The sequence below is a fragment of the Halichoeres trimaculatus genome, unplaced genomic scaffold (assembly GCF_033239565.1).
Source record: "Halichoeres trimaculatus isolate MK-OKI-2021-1 unplaced genomic scaffold, fHalTri1.1 fHalTri1_scaffold_8, whole genome shotgun sequence".
Classification (NCBI taxonomy): domain Eukaryota; kingdom Metazoa; phylum Chordata; class Actinopteri; order Labriformes; family Labridae; genus Halichoeres; species Halichoeres trimaculatus.
In genome coordinates, this window is record NW_027437186.1 from 12,286,901 (window position 1) to 12,303,154 (window position 16,254).

Genomic DNA, 16,254 nt, shown 5'->3' on the forward strand with positions numbered 1-16,254 from the left:
CAGATCCCCTGAAAAAAATCCTGAAAATTAACTCTTTTTTTTTTTTTTTTTTTTTTTTGGGGGGGGGGGGGGGGGGGGGGGGGGGGGGGGGTCTGTAGACATCATCATCATCATCATTGAACTTTATCACTTGATCTTGTTTTTAAAAAGGCAAACTAAAAATCACAGAAAGAAATCAGTAATATCTAAGAATCGCAATTTAAATCGAATTGGCACTCTAAAAATCGTAAATGAGTTGAATCAGGAGGAAAGCACATCGTCCCAGCCCTAATTACAACCATGTTGACGCCATCCCTTCAAGAAAAGAACAATAATGCAAGAAACAACCCTTTAGATAATGTAAAAAATGTTTCATCACTGACCATCAGAGTCCTTCAATCTCTTTCATCAATAATCCCAGCAGCACGATCTGCAGTACACGTGGAGCATCACAGCTGTAATTCTATACATTACACTACAAAGAGCCTCTTACTAGATCAGGGTGTCCGCGGGGTCTTAAAAAGTATTAAAAGTTGATAAATCAGTTGTGGGAAAATTAAGGCCCTTAAAAAGTATTAAAAAGTCTTAATCATAATGTTATGAAGTATTAAATCTTATTAGTTAAAGCTTTGACTCCAAACGTATCCATGGATATTTATTTTCCTTCTTGCAACTGTTACAAACTAACCTGACACGCCAGACAGACAGTTCGATATATCCGCCACGCAAATAGTCCATCTGGTTCAGAAAGTTTTCAGGGTCTGAACCTTCAAAAGTAACCACACCTGGTGATTGGACGATCATCTTGCTTGTCACACTCATCACGGACCAGAGTGAGGATCTAGGCAAAAGCTTTAGCATCTCAAAATATTTCTCTCTAGATCATAAGAGTTTCTCAAGCCTCCTGAGAAAATTTATCAGACTTTTCAGGACCTGGGATCTTGGATTCTTATGATTTAGAGAGAGCTTCCCCTGATCTCAGTTGTTTTGGAACAAATTTTCTTTGTTCAATTCACCTTTTTACTGGATACAACGCGACGAGATAAGGTATTTATTGATACTTTTACATAGCACTGTTGTTTGAAACGTAACAACAAGCAAAGTTGTAATTTTGTGAGGCGTGGGCAATATGCAACGCTAGCAGCCAAACATATCCGTAGGCTAATGTGACAACAAACTCAGTTTGTACAGTAGTTTAGTAGCCCTCCGTATGTAACGGCAAGCACATAACACAATCTCAAGCACATGTCCTAAATTATGACAATGATGATAAAAAATTATTGTCTTTTTTTTTCTGCAAGTTGGCCTTAAATAACTGCTGTTACTTTTTGTGGGAATGGGAATGTCAATTAACCTGCCTTTAGTTTCATCTATTCTTTCAAGCTTTATTCCTTCTCAGCTTACCCAATTCATGTTAAAATGCCAACTACAACTGTCAAAGATCGGTTGTTAATAACAGCTTAAAGTTACGATAAGGTCTTAAGACTTTTTGAAAAGTTTTTTAAAAAGTCTAGAAAAGGTATTGAATTTAGCCGTAAGATTTCAGCGTATACCCTGTAGATCACTCAGCAAGATTTTGACATAACTCTCCTGCTGAATGATAAAAAGATTAAATAGTTTCCGGTAACACACATCTTGGTATTTGTGTATAGTATCAACTTGTGCTAACTTTAGCACCCATGAGTATGTTGGTCTTAAAATAAGGTGTACTCAGGTGCAGAGACGGTACACTGCTGTCTTGATGAAGCAGAAAACATCCCTGACAACTAAAACCTGGTTTACAGAAGTCACTTCTGAAGTATACGCTGATAAGTCTTGGGAAACCAAACACACTCGATTAAAGAAACATCTCCTGGGGATTTTCAAGTGGTAACACAACGACCCTCCTTTCCACTTCTGTTGCTGAGAGTCTACCTTTACTAGGGGATAAAAGACCATTAAAAGGTTCAAATCTGAAACAAACTTGCTGTTTACCCAAAGTCCCCAACCACAACTTTAAGTCTTGATATTAACATGAATCTAGTTATTTTAATCTCTTCTGGCCAAAATCCTGATCTTTTCCTGAACCTGATCTAACAGTGGTTATTTTACAGTGTGTAATAAGCCTGTCACCATATTCTTCAGAGGCCATTTTTAGTTACTAGCACAGATCATGGAGCAATATTTATAAGGTGTTATGGATGAAAACATAAAGCTTCCAAACATCACCTCACTTCTCTAGATATCGTACTAGAACATTTTACAAACTGAAAATCATTTTATGGATTTTTTTGTCATGTAAGAGAAAAAATAAAACCTTGATAAAAATGTTCATGTCACACTCTGAGATGCTGGCATGCATCTGAACATTTGGCACCGTGTTCAGCTGGACCGCGTCTCGGTTTGTGCTGCAGCTGAAGTGCCGAGCTGCTGATGTGGAACTGAGAGGAGAAAAACATGTCAACACAGGAGAGCTGGGTACAGCTTTTCATCAGCCTAACAGGTAATATTCATTGGTGGGCTGTGACGAACATCATCTCAGATGAGCCTGCTGTCTGAGTATGTGTGAGACGGGCTGCTGCAGGGAGGAACGAGGAGCTGCAGGTGTTTTTTTCTTTGTGCCTAATATGAACGCTCCATTATTTCTAATAGACAGCACTTCACTGAGAACTTTTAATTGAAACAAGAAGGAGCAATTTCCTGAAAGACGGTGCCACCTCTGGTTCATCCAGTTATTAAAAAGACATTAGGAGTAAATGATCAGAAAATTCTGGTGCTGCTCTGCAAACTAAATCCAAACTGTTCTCCATGATAGGACAGAATTAACACTTTAAAGTCTTTAAGTACTCCAAATATTACACAAATGTATTATTATACTAAAGTCCTCTGAGTATTCTTCCTGCCAACCCCCACACATTTTGAGTTATTTCCCTCTGATAATGAGGAAAATGTGATAATTAGACAGCTTCCCCCCCTTCTCGATAAGATCTGAGTTTGAAGTGTTATTTCACTCCATCCTTCCACCAACCAAAATATTTCCGACCCACAAGTTCCAAAGACTGAAACGTTAGTTTTGCCTTCTTGCTTTATTTTAATGAAACTTTTTTTTGGCAACCTGAAATCTTTTACCTTGGTTTTTCCTCTGTCTTGATAGATGTTAAATGGAACCAGAGCAGTGTGATCACACTTATGTTGGGATGTGTCTTTTTGTTGTCAAAGCCAGTGACAGATGGTTTGTGCTGGCTTTTGTGAAGGTACAAGGCAAGTTTTTAATTTGGATTTTGTTTAACAGCTAATGAGAAGTTTTTTTTAGATATGAACCAGTGGTGATATATTTCTGTAGATGGCACTCCTCCACCTCCTCACATAAGGCAAAGTTTTTTTCAAATGGAGCTACAATACTGACGTCACCTTTACTGCTACCAAATACAGCACAGACAAAAACAGGTATTCGCAGGGAAGTTTTGGAAAGTTAAATGACTCTAGTGTCTGTGCTAGTTCTTTTTTATTCAGTTGTTTCCTCTCAACTATTCTAATCCTGTAGGAGCCACACTCATGAACAGAGCCGTCAATCATGACTTCACATTCATTTTTTTTTTTTTAACAAATAACCATGTATCTCAAAGAAAACAATTTCATGGATTTATTTTGTAGTAATGGCAAGCACCGGAGCTGGACTGTTAGAAAGAAAAAGGACGTCGAAGCAGAAGAAAGCTAAACAGGAGAGTGACAGAGCACTGGCTGAAAGATGAGTTAATCTGTTTGTGATAATGTTCATTCCAACCCACAGTCATCAGTTTTTCTGCAGTGGTCTGTTTAAACTTGAGAGTCTGTCAATAAAATGAAGAGTGAGGTTACGTTAGCTCTGATCGGTGTATGACTGGCAGGATATAGCTAACCAGGATTTACTGAATTTACACATTGCAGACATGTCTTAGAGCACCGCACTGCCAGCTGCACTAAATATAAACAGCTACTAAACTACTTACAAACTGACAAAGTTTGCTTGTTGACACGTTTCGAAAGTAACTGTTGAGAAATACCTTGCCTCTTTATGTTGTCTCTGGTAAAAAGTTGTCTTGAACAAAGACACTTTTTGGACTCAAAAACACAGCACCCAAAGAAAGTATAACAGCACTAAAACAGGCATCACAGACACATGGTTTATGTAAAAACACCAGCCCAAACTCATGTAGAGGTCAGACAAACATACTATAGAACCAGGGAGAACAAAATTTCAATGCTCTGACACTAGATATTCTCATTTTAAGAGGAAAGTGTTTTCTAGGGTCATGGTTTGAGCAAATATCTCAGAGAAGGATCATCATAGTCCAAGTTTTATTTTTGTTTAACAGTAGGTTATGTTGCATTATTTATTCATTCATTTTGTGAACCTCTTATCCTCCAGGGTCACAAGTGTCTGGAGCCTATCCCAGCTGTCATTGGGCGAGAGGCGGGGTACACCCTGGACTGGTTGCCAGTCAATCACAGGGCTGACACCAGCCACGCACACACTCACACCTATGGACAATTAAGAGTGCTCAATTGACCTGGTGAGCATGTTTTAGGACTGTAGGAGAAAGAACCCAGAGAGAGCCCACGCCTGCATGGGGAGAACATGCAAGCGCCATACAGAAAGGCCCACTGACCTAGCTGGAAATCGAACCCTTGACCTCCTTGCTTTGAGGTTGCAGCACCTACGTTGTGCCACTATTCAGCCCTGTTGCATTACTTATTTATTATTTTATTTTATTTTATTGTACAGGGTTAATGACAATGAGGATTGATCCAATCCTGATAGAGTCTGCAGGATTTTCCTAAAAAAGTAAAATTTCAACTTTTACAGAAATAATACTGCCCAATTATCACTTCTAGGCCTCTATACATGTGTGTCAGTGTTTGTTTCGGAGGCTGTGGGTGTGCGCTGCAGCTGGCACTGAGCCAAGGAGGAGGAGCTAACAAGCAACAAAAAATCCTGAAGACCCTACCTTTAAACTGACTAGGATTATTGACAAAATGGTTTCTTAGACTAATAGGTTAAAGCAAATTTTTTTTTAAAAATGACTTCACTCCTGCAACTGATCATGTGCAGAAGACTAAAGAAGCCCGTTGCTAAGATGATCATTACTTGATTCTCACAGGGCTTGACATCTGCAGAGGACTTTTTCAATTCACAGAGATTAATTTGACCTAATATTAACCAGAAACTTACAGAATGAACCTTTATGGGAACAACTTCCAGCATGAGCTGTATTTCACTGTGAACTTGAATAGCACGAGGAGCTTAACAACTTCTGACATCTGGCCCCGCTCCTTTAATGCTAACTCTAGCATGCCTCTACATTGCCCTTTATGTCACGAATAAATCAGATAGGTTTAAGAGGGCAACAGTGAATACAGTACAGCTGAATGAGCCAGTCTGTGAGTGAAAAAGAAGCCCTACAGGGACTACAGCAGAGCCATTTTAAATCCAGGACCTGGTCTGGATGCAGCTCAGTGTGACCACAGCTCTGGACAGACTCGTGGTTTTATGCATCAGCTTTTTCTCCTCAAGCCAACCCGTGATCTGAGGTCAGTGCACCACCCGCAGTCCTGTGCAGACATGCAGCCCCAGGTCAGTGAGCAGCAGACTGTTAGTCCAGCTCACCCAGGAGACGCACTGACCCGTACACCACAGCACATGGAGAGGAACAAGTCTTTATATCCCAGCAAACACACACACACACACACACACACACACACACACACACACACACACACACACACACACACACACACACACACACACACACACACACACACACACACACACACACACACACACAGGCGCATAGCCTGGCTCTGTTCACAGCATGAGACAAATCGCAGAGCGAGCTTGTAATTGGATAGGTGGTGGGGCAGGCTGGTGTTGTGTAAGTGTTCTGTGTGCAGGGTGTGTAACATGTTGATGTGTTATTTCAGCTTTACTGGTTTGGACTTTCTGGCGCCACAATAAATTGAAACAAAGGTTGAATCCAAACTAGGTGACATGGAAAACAGTTTGTGAAACATTGTCTTGTGATAAAAAAAAAAAAAGAAAAAAAAAAACTTGGGCCAGTTGTTCAAAGGTAATGCAATGGAATTTTGGTTATTGGATTGGATCAAATGAAGAAAACGGGGTTGTTTAAAAGGTAAAGAAGGATTTCAAGATCGGATTGGATCATGATATCCAATCCTAGTTTTAATCTGGATCGAACCTTGTTTGCGTTGTTTAAAACTGTTCAGTAGGATTTGGATCACTTTGATCCAAAAAAACAGAATAATCCTGATCCCAAAAGGGGGCTTGATTTCAATGTGGATTTCAGGAAGAAAATGTAGTAAAACTTTAAAATTGGTCAGATGATACAACATTTGTACAATTCAGAGTTGAGACTTTTATTTGTATTTTGCACACACTTGACTTTTTAAACATTACAGTGATAAAGTTGATCAAGTTAACTTAAGCTACCAATAAATCATTTCAATACAGTAAAGTAAAAGCAAAGAGAAACTGAAAGAGCAAAAGCAGAGATACTCCTGGCAGAGGAACAAATTAAGCTGAGCGAACTGAAAACTTGAGATCAGCCTTCTAAAAGCAGAGCTTAAAAATGCTGGACTGTCCGTCACAGCTAAAGCTGAATGAGTCTGGTTGGTTCAGGGAGCATCTTGTTCAGTAGTTTAACTTGCATCATAATGTAAAGGCTAATGGGTTATTGCAGGTATAGACAAATATTTCCTGTAAAATGTGTCCATTTTCACATTAAAGGAGACATGAGCAGGCCTTAAAGGGACAGGGCAGTGGATAAATCAGCAGGTAACAGAAGAAAATGGTTCTTAGCCCTATCTTCTGAACCATCAATAAAGGTCACATCAGCTGTTTGAGGATAATGTTTGTAGCTTATTGTGCTGCCGCCAAGTGGGCTAAAAGTAATCCACATGACTGGGAGCAAAAAGCCAATTCCCCCAAATAATGATGTTTTGTTTTAAATCCGATAACTTCTCGGTAATAACGCACTAACATAATTGCATTACTTCTTGTTAAAAAGTCACACTGAAGCAGAACATCCAATTATAGATATCTCACCTGTTCGAAACTGGATTCAGACCTTTCACACAGACACACTCTCCACGGTCAGGCAGCCGTAGTGCCGTCTTGGCAGCTCTATGTATTCAGCTCTGCAGGCTCAGAGAGCCACACTGTATATGCTTTCATCTAATTAATGAGGAATTAAGATTGGTATGGGGACTTGGCGTGCAGGGACGTTGATATAACACGTCGATTTACCCCCTACCACTGAAAATCCCGGACACGCCTGCGAGTCATGTTAGCACAGCAGCACGTCTCTGCATGTGCAGAAAGAAAACCATGAAAGGTGATTTTAGATCCTGCAGAGAAGCATTTTGACACCATTAACAGCTTTTTATATTTCCCTCTCATGTGTGCATGATGAGTGATGTAAAAAAAAAATTCTTGGTCTTTTAAAGTTTACTTCCAAAAACTATGGCTTCAGAGTTGGCCAGCTAGGAAAAGATTAAAATTTTAATATGTACACTATAAGATTTTAATTTTAAACTTGAGCCAAATTAACATGTTCAGGGTTTCAAATGATTAATGAGTTCAAAAAGTTTTCAAATCCCTCTGGTGAATTGCTCCTTGCTATGAAAATGGGCCCTAAAGGGCACAATGCAGTCTCCGATAAAAACTGTACTCTAAGTAGGACATTAAAGCTCCTGTTTCAGCAACTAACAGGTTCTTATAGTTGTTATACATGTCTGTCAACTTAATAAATAAAAAAAATTAAAACTGACTTTTCCTACCAAAAGCCTGTTTTTTAGTCTGTTTTATTTATTTAATTTGATTTTTGCTGTTTTCCTTTGCATGCACATCATCCACCAGATTCACACCAAACATAATGAACAATAAATCTAACTAATAACAAAATGTACATGAGATTGGTGGTTGTGCAAACCGAAATCCCAAATGTGTGAGAGATGTCCCCTCCACCTCCACAAGACCCAGTCTTAACAGATCCTGCTCACCATGTTAAAAGTCTAAAATGTATTACCATCCATTCACAATACCTTATCACAACTCAAGACATGGCATCCAGCTTGAAGGTGATGTGAGGAGGATCTGTTTTAATTGGACCTCCTTACCACCTTTTGACACGAGTCATACTCGCATTGTCGTGAAGACCTGACTTTTAACAAGACGTGTTTGTTTTGGAATTAAATTGTGATCAGATCAAAACAATTTGAGACAACTTTTTACCAGATACAAGGCAGTGAGGTAAAGTAATAATCAAACAATATAGCCGCGCTTCCACTGAGCAGTCCGGGTCGGTTCGTCTCAGTACGGTGTGCTTTTAGCGGCGTTTCCACTGACTCATCCCGGGACGGATCCCTAAAATCCGAGACGAGCCGTACCACTTTTTTGGGACCCTTTCGTATGGGTGCCAGACTGAACTGATCCGCTCTCTGAAGGTGGAGCAACACACTGCAGACTGTTGATTGGTCAAAAGAATCGTCACTTGCCCCGACAGCGGCTGCATTTCTCCTGGCGACACACAGACTTCTCTTAAACAAAGCTTGATTGCACTTTGTAACAGAGAGTTTCATGAAAATCACAGAGAGGATGAAATGCCGCATGTCTTCCATCCGTGCTCTTTGTTTACTGTGTCTCGTTTTCTTCTTTGTTGGATTTAATAGCGGGGTAAGCTGATAGGCGTTGCGCTATTGTTTACAAGCTGCAGCTTCCAGCATCCGGCTTACACACCGCCCACCACGAGAGGGCACAGTTTGCTGTGGAAACGCAAACGGGATCAGACTTAACTGTCCCAAACCGTCCCATATCGTACTGAACCGACCCGGACTGCTTGGTGGAAACGCAGCTCAAGTCGCGCTGTAGTTTGAAACGTGACATCAAGCAAACTATATAATAAACATATATACGCCAAAGACAGGACAGTCTATAACATTAGCATTAGCAACCTCATGGCTCAAATGCCAGCAGTTTGAAATATCAAACCAGAGAGTCAAAGCAGCCCAACAGCCACTTGTTATGAATGTGATACAATTGTTTCACAGGGTGAAAGCAGTGAGTAGATACTTGTTTTTCTCGAAGACGCTTGAGCTCTAATCAAATTGGGGTCAGGGGCTAAAAAAGCTTATCAGGAGATCCCTAAAAATTCATAACATCATCAATAAGTATGGTAGTTCGAAGGAGTGTTGTTCAGGTTAATTGTGGTTTCAAGAAAAAAAATAAAAATTATTTTGCTTTAACAAAAAATGTCTTAGTCTGCAGAGATCATTTCTCTCATACAGATGGTCACTTAGATAAAAATTGGAATCCCTTAGTTGCAGAATTGCTTTTGGTGGATGTAGTTTGTTTGGATAATTTGGGTCCTGTGATTTCTTTGTAGCTCCACTGTTTGCTGGCTGAAGAATTTCACTGAACCAACTCTACTTCTTAGACATTTACCTCCCTAAACGTTTTCACACAAGTCTAAGTAAAGGGAGGTCAGAGGTAACGAAAAAATATCGACTGTTACAGTAAAGCTCTACACGTTCATCTTCCTTAAACCTCTCTTTAAAAAAAAGGAGAGAATGAGAATGAGTTGGATGAATAAATCGATCCATGTCCTTCCACTGGTCTCCTCCTCTGTGGTGTTTTATTTTAACACACTGTAGGCTGTGTTGAAAAACACATGCGTTCATCATGATAAGTCCTCTCTTTCTGTCTTCCACTCAACTCCACTGCTTCATCATTCTTGTTAAGTGTGTGTGTGATCACACACATGTTGGTCTATGTGTGTATTTTTGTGTTGCCATCAGAGAAAAGGCGTTCAATGCTGCCTGTCAATCAGCCTGACACAAATGTCAATTTTTGTGTAAGCGTGAATCAGGCTTATGCTGAAATTATGACAGCAGCAGATTTGTGGCTGAGCAGACAAAAAGAAAAAATGGGGCGTTGGTTTGACGCGTGTGTGTGTGAGTGCTCGTAGAAAGAGGGTGTGGAGCTTCCGGTCACAGCGAGACATGGCACAAGAGAGACAGAGCAGGGTAAGAAGAGGGAGTGAGGAGGTGTTAGACATGGAGAAGGGCAGGGAGAAGTGATGGAGGAGGGAGCAGGGATAAAGAGGGAGCAGGGATGAATAAATCAATAGTGCGTGGCTGTGGAATGAAGGGAGGCTTGCAGCTGGAGTGTGATTGACACCTCACTGGGGTGCTGTTTCTGAGATGATGCTCATCCTCTCTTCCTGATCCTGACACCTCTCTGCATCACCCACTTCCTCCTCCCTAACCTGCACACCCTGCTGGCCTGGATGCTCCTCTCTTCCCCTTCTCCCTGACATCAACGCAGCACGCTTCCTCAACCCTTCACTGTCTACCAATGAAGTTTTATGCACAAATAGGCTGTGCTAAAAAAAAAAAAAACAGCAGTGCACATGCAGTCATACACATGGCATTTGATACCTCCAACTGTTTGCTCCACCACACGGTATCACCATCGCACTCATCAGCTCTGTTGGTTTAATAATTCAGCTTTTTATGGGGGTGAAAACTGATCTGCTTTATGTGAACAACTGGCACCAAGATTAGAAGTAGTGTAGAGGATCTGAGGGGAAATAGTATATTTAAAATAAAAAAATCATTAATGCTGGATTCACATATTTTTATCGCTAGACTTTTCTTTGGTGTAGAAATTCCTGGTTCGGCTTGTAAAGTTCTCAAAATTTCAGTTCTAACAATGACACCAGGTCTTCACCAGCATGTCTGAAATGGTGAAGTCATTGCACAAAGATCTCCTGATTCACGACACATTGCTGCAGCAGGCTTTCATCACCAAGATCTGTCCCTAGCTCTGTCCCTAACCAGCCTCCAGTCTCCTGTCCAATCAGAGGAATGAAGCAGGGAGTCTTAAAGAGACAGAAGCCAAAATGAGGACAGAGGATGAAATGAGGGTTTTCTAAAACAGTGTGAGAACAATAGGGATTTTCTCAACACTGGATCAAGAAAAGCTGTCACAGGGTTACCAGAGGAACACTATAAAGCCATACAAAATACCCTCTTTAATCTTAGTGAGTGTCCTGGCCAAACAAAGGTTGAATGAAAAAATATAATAATATGCAGAACCATCCTTTAAGTGTAATTGCAGAAAATACTCAAGACCATAAATGTTCAAGTTCTATCCTGAACACAAGTAGAACTTGGTTTATGCTTTATGCTTGATAAGTCCACCAAGTCGGCTGAGTCACCTCATTATAGCGCCCTCCCTCCCTGGCATGTTCTTTTCTATGCGTTGAATTTCTGTGTCATGCACCTCCAAAAATGTACAACTTCCACAGATGCCAAAAAATACTGGCATTTCTATGATTCATCACACTGTTAACAATGTGATGAACAATTCAGGGTGTGAAATTGAAGCCAAACTCAGCAGAGAAAAAAAAAACTTGTAAACAGTGTAAAAAACAACTTCTTCTACTCTAGTGTAGTGATGTGGTAGGGGTGCATTTGTGATATACTGCCCCCTGCAGTTTGAGTATGCCCCCTGCAGCATGTTATAGAATATAGAAGCCACACACGTTATCTCATACTGATTCTGCTCGTCTCATTTCTGTGCATCATGTTTGAGAGGAGAGCATTACACAGCCTTAACATGAGATTGTTTCAGTATCACTTTGTTTAAATCTTGCAGTATTTCTTCACTGATAACAGGCAAACCAGGTGCTGAAGTATTATCACCTGCTGTATTTTACTTTTAGAATAAATTTCATGCAGTGATTAAAAAAAAGAAAAGTTGGAAATGAGACTCTCAGTGTTAAGACATTTGTTAAAACTCCAGCAGTCGCCTAACCTCAAGCAAAAAGATGCTTCATCATCTCTTTAAACACAGTACACACACACACACACACACACACACACACACACACACACACACACACACACACACACACACACACACACACACACACACACACACACACACACACACACACACACACACACAAGGCAGGCTTCTCCTCACACTGCTCATCACCAGCGTCCTGTCAGCTGATATCTGACTTGCTAATGAGAAACAATGAACTTTCAGGCATGTTATTGACAGTATTAATGAAGGAGCAAAGATAATCTATAGCTGGACACTTTTCAACAGTGTGACATACAAAACCTATTAGAATGACACAAACAAGCCAATGACAGTTTAACTGCACAGTTTGCGAAAGATAATAAAACTTTTTTTTTTTTCTTCAATTTTGAGGTTGAAAAAATTCACATTATTATAATCAAATGACAATGGTTAGAAAGATTTTTTTTTTTAATCTAGTTGTGTTTCCTGCTGCAATACACATCTATGCACAGTATACACACAAACTCACACAGGAAAACACATGACAAAGTCTCTCGAAGGCGCTTTCATTACATCATGACTGCCTCCCAATCAAGCAGACAGCAGGATGGATCAAGGATAGCTTTACCATGGAGGATCAATAACTTGCCCTCATTAGCACTGCTACACTTCAGTCGATCATATCCTGTGTCTAATGGTTTACTGTTGCACATTTCCCCTGGTTTACACTCAAAGGGCAAAGCGCCACTTTATTTTTTCCTTTATATCAGACTTAAATGTTTCCTGTAATTGCATTTCATCTGCCTCAGGGGAATGTTTTACCTGTGGCTTTCCAGAACAACCTTCCTCTAATCGGAAAGTCTTCTCTGATGTGGCTGTATGTAGGGATAATGAGTTAATCATGGGAATAGGGAAATTGAGTGGGATTGCTAATTATGAAGTTAATGCCGTGGAAAGAAACCAGGGATAAGAAAGTGAACCGAAGCCCCTCCCCAGGTGAGACGTGCATATACATGTAATTGTGTGTGTGTGTACATCTGAACATATGTGTGTCTGTGTGGATGATGCATGCATTCCAGCACATGTGGGTGAGTCTCTGTACACGTGTGTGCATCTATTATGTACGTTTACCGTCACCGGGAGCTAAAAAGTCATTATGAAACAGACGCCTCACAGGCCCTTGCTAAGCTGTGCTTAATAGGTCTTACAGAAACTCATCAGCGGGTCTCTGCACTCCCACACAAACACACACACACTCACACTCACTCACACACACACACACACACACACACACACAAGATTGCTAGTCACTTCACCGGGATATTAAACATCTCTGAGCCAAACATGGCATCAAGACAGCAACTATTAGAGAGAGAAAATTGAGGGAGCTCCTTTGGTGATGCACTTTGTATGTATTCACTTCTCTGGGGGTTAATTTGGCAAAGTTGTTTATGTTCCTGTCATTCACGGCACTCCCCCCCAAAATTAAAAATAAATTACAGATAATAGAAAAATACTTTTGTATTTAGCTGAGAATCTGAAGATTTAATAACCCCGAACCTGTCTGATGCATTACACCTTGACCAAAATTTGACTAATCTATATGAGTGCTAACCAAAATTTAAAGGTAGGGTCTGCAGGATTTTTCGTCGCTTATTAGTTAACGCAACATTCAAACTGGGCTCCTCCCCCTTGGATCAGTGCCAGCAGCAGCGCACACCCACAGCGTCCGACTGTGACAATGTAAACCCACTCACTAGCCCAGCAACCGCCTGTAGCATCCCGTTTCTACATCCTACACTTGAAATCCGTGCACCTGACTCAGCATGTTGGCACAAGCTAGTCCCTGCCTTATTGCACATACCTGCTTAGCAGAAAGTCAACTCACGTCACTCTTCGTCCTGAGCTGCTCTCTAAAGTCGAGCCAAGCTTCACCCTCATTTTGGAAAATGCTTCATCTATTTGGCATTTGGTTTCACTATGGTTATGTTTTTTTTGCTGAGACTGGCAAATGTAACCACAGTTACTCTGTGCCTAAAAATATCCAGACACAGCCAAAGCATCAACATACAGGCTGAGGAGGGGGTTCAAGGCAGACACAGACACTGACACACATGTTTAGAGGCCAAGAAGTGGCGGTTGAGCAATATTATTTCCATAAAAGTTGACATTTTATATTTTTAGGAAAATCCAGCAGACTCTACCTTTAAATACTAAATCTAAAAAACAGGATAAAATAAGCTTCAACATGATAGGCCTGACTTGTGCCAGTTTTCAACCAGCTTAAGTACTGTTACAACCTCAAGGTGCCACAGCTGCTTCTTTTTAGGGTAAAAGGGCAGCAGGAGTGGTTAACACCAAGGTATTTATTTAAAGTCATTTAAGTTGTGTCCTTGCAAAGATTTATAATTAATGCATTTTCTACTTTCAAAATGTCTGTCTGATGTTTAAAGGAAGGTTCAGAGACATCATAGAGAGAGCCGTTGAAACGTTTTACACAGATAAGGAGACGGGAGACTGTGCATGTGCTCTGATAAGGTTGCATAGCTCTGAGGTCAAGATGACAGATGTGAAACAGACCAGCAGTATATAATGTTTTTATTTGTGGTTTTGCAGCGCTGTGGTTTGAATTGTAACAACATCCAAACTTTGTACACTCAGTTTGTAGTTTAGTGTCCAGAAGGGGAGCAGACCATCTAGTTCGTGTTCCTCTTCCAACATTATTTGACTTGATTGATTTGATGGTAAAGAGTCACATTTAGATGTATAAGAACAAGCAAATCACCAATGGGAGACCGAGCACAGGAGCGTTTCTATTGGAATCCAGCCTCTACATGTTAGTTTAGAATCCCATTTCTACACACTCTACCTTTTGATCAAGGGAATTTAAAAGACGAAACTTGAAAAGCACTGACAGAGATCCGGTAAAATCTGGTCCAACCATGAACTTTTAATCAACTGCCACATACAAGTGGTAAAAAAACGTTATTTCCTGAATCACCCATGAAAGTCTTTTCAGCAATGAGGTTGGATATGCTCTCAAAAAGAGAAAAGCTCGCTGGGATAGGAGATTCTTTACATGTATAAAGATTGAGATAGTAAAAATGTTAAAGTTTGTTCTGAAAGTCAACACAGGAAAAAAAAGAAAAACATGTTTCTTCAGTATTGATAGTTTTTTTTTTTTTTTGAAAAGTGGTCTTTGCCAAGATGTCAGTGCCATCTGCATTGTGACAGATCAGTGGAGGTTTTTCTCCATTCAAAGGGAGATCTAGTCTGGAACATTTCCTGAGGGCTTGGATGTGAGAATAAACTGAATACATCTTAGAAGTCAAAGGTCTGGGTCACACTGCCCTCATGTTTTTTTTTTTTGCTCTATAAACACGATAACTCTACTAAGCCCTGAGGGAAGAATATCATACCTACTTTACACAATGAGACATGACCTGGATATGGAGACCCTTTACAGTCTATGGTGTCATCAAGCAGGAGCAAAACATACCAGAATGGCAGAAAACTTGTTTACTTTATTGTTCACGTCTAACTGAACATTTCCATTAAAGATAAATCCAGTCAAGGTGAAGAGAACTGCTGCAACATTAGCCATTCAGTTCTTCTTCTTCGTCTCAGAGCTTATCCGTTTCACTCACCTTGAACCCACGAGGCAAAAGTTTGTTACTTTTTACTAACTGATCACTTAGGCGTGCACTCACCAGCTCTGCTGCCAGTGTCTGGATTGCAGGACAGAATACAATGTGGAAAAGTATCCTATTTGTTTCCATTTAAATTCTCATAGTAACTAGTAGTGTCAGTAGAGATTAAACCAATCTAGACTAATTCCAGACTACCAAATTGTGCAAATATGACACATACAAACAGGCTGCATCCAAGCCCCCTTTCCAATAGAGAAGTTTTCACCAATATTGTTGGATTTTACCAATTAGAATTTAGTGTTTCATACCACTTGTTCATTGGTAAAAGGGTAATAAAATTCAATAATGGACACCTTGAAAGGCATTATCTGATCGTGGGTAGTAAAAACAAAAGTATTTAAAAAGAAATACCTATAGTACCAAGGTTCAACATCAGGTTAGTAAAAATGAAGCCTATGTGGAAGTGCTAAAAGTTGCTGTTCAGCGAGAATCCACTTGAGACTGGCTGCAGAAAGACTGAAAGCCATGTATACAGCCAGCCATAAAAACAGACTTTTACAGCATTAAAAAAACATATTTACAGCCTGGTTTAAAAAGTGGCTCAAACTGTATGGTGAGTGAATTTTTTTCTCTAACTCTGTGGTTCAGGAGTTATGAGAATCGTTTGATTGTCCAATCAGAGACACAGCACAGGTCATGTGACTGACAAGCGCCCTGTAGCTGTTGGAAATGAATCTCACAGCCGACATCATAACGAATGTGGCTGCGTCTGCGGAC

General features: G+C 40.3%; 1 protein-coding gene across 1 annotated transcript in view; it reads right to left on the reverse strand.

The window, feature by feature from the left end:
- The window catches only part of dntt (deoxynucleotidyltransferase, terminal), a 147,606-nt gene that overhangs the window by 112,330 nt on the left and 19,022 nt on the right, over nucleotides 1-16,254 (reverse strand). The window lies entirely within an intron of this gene.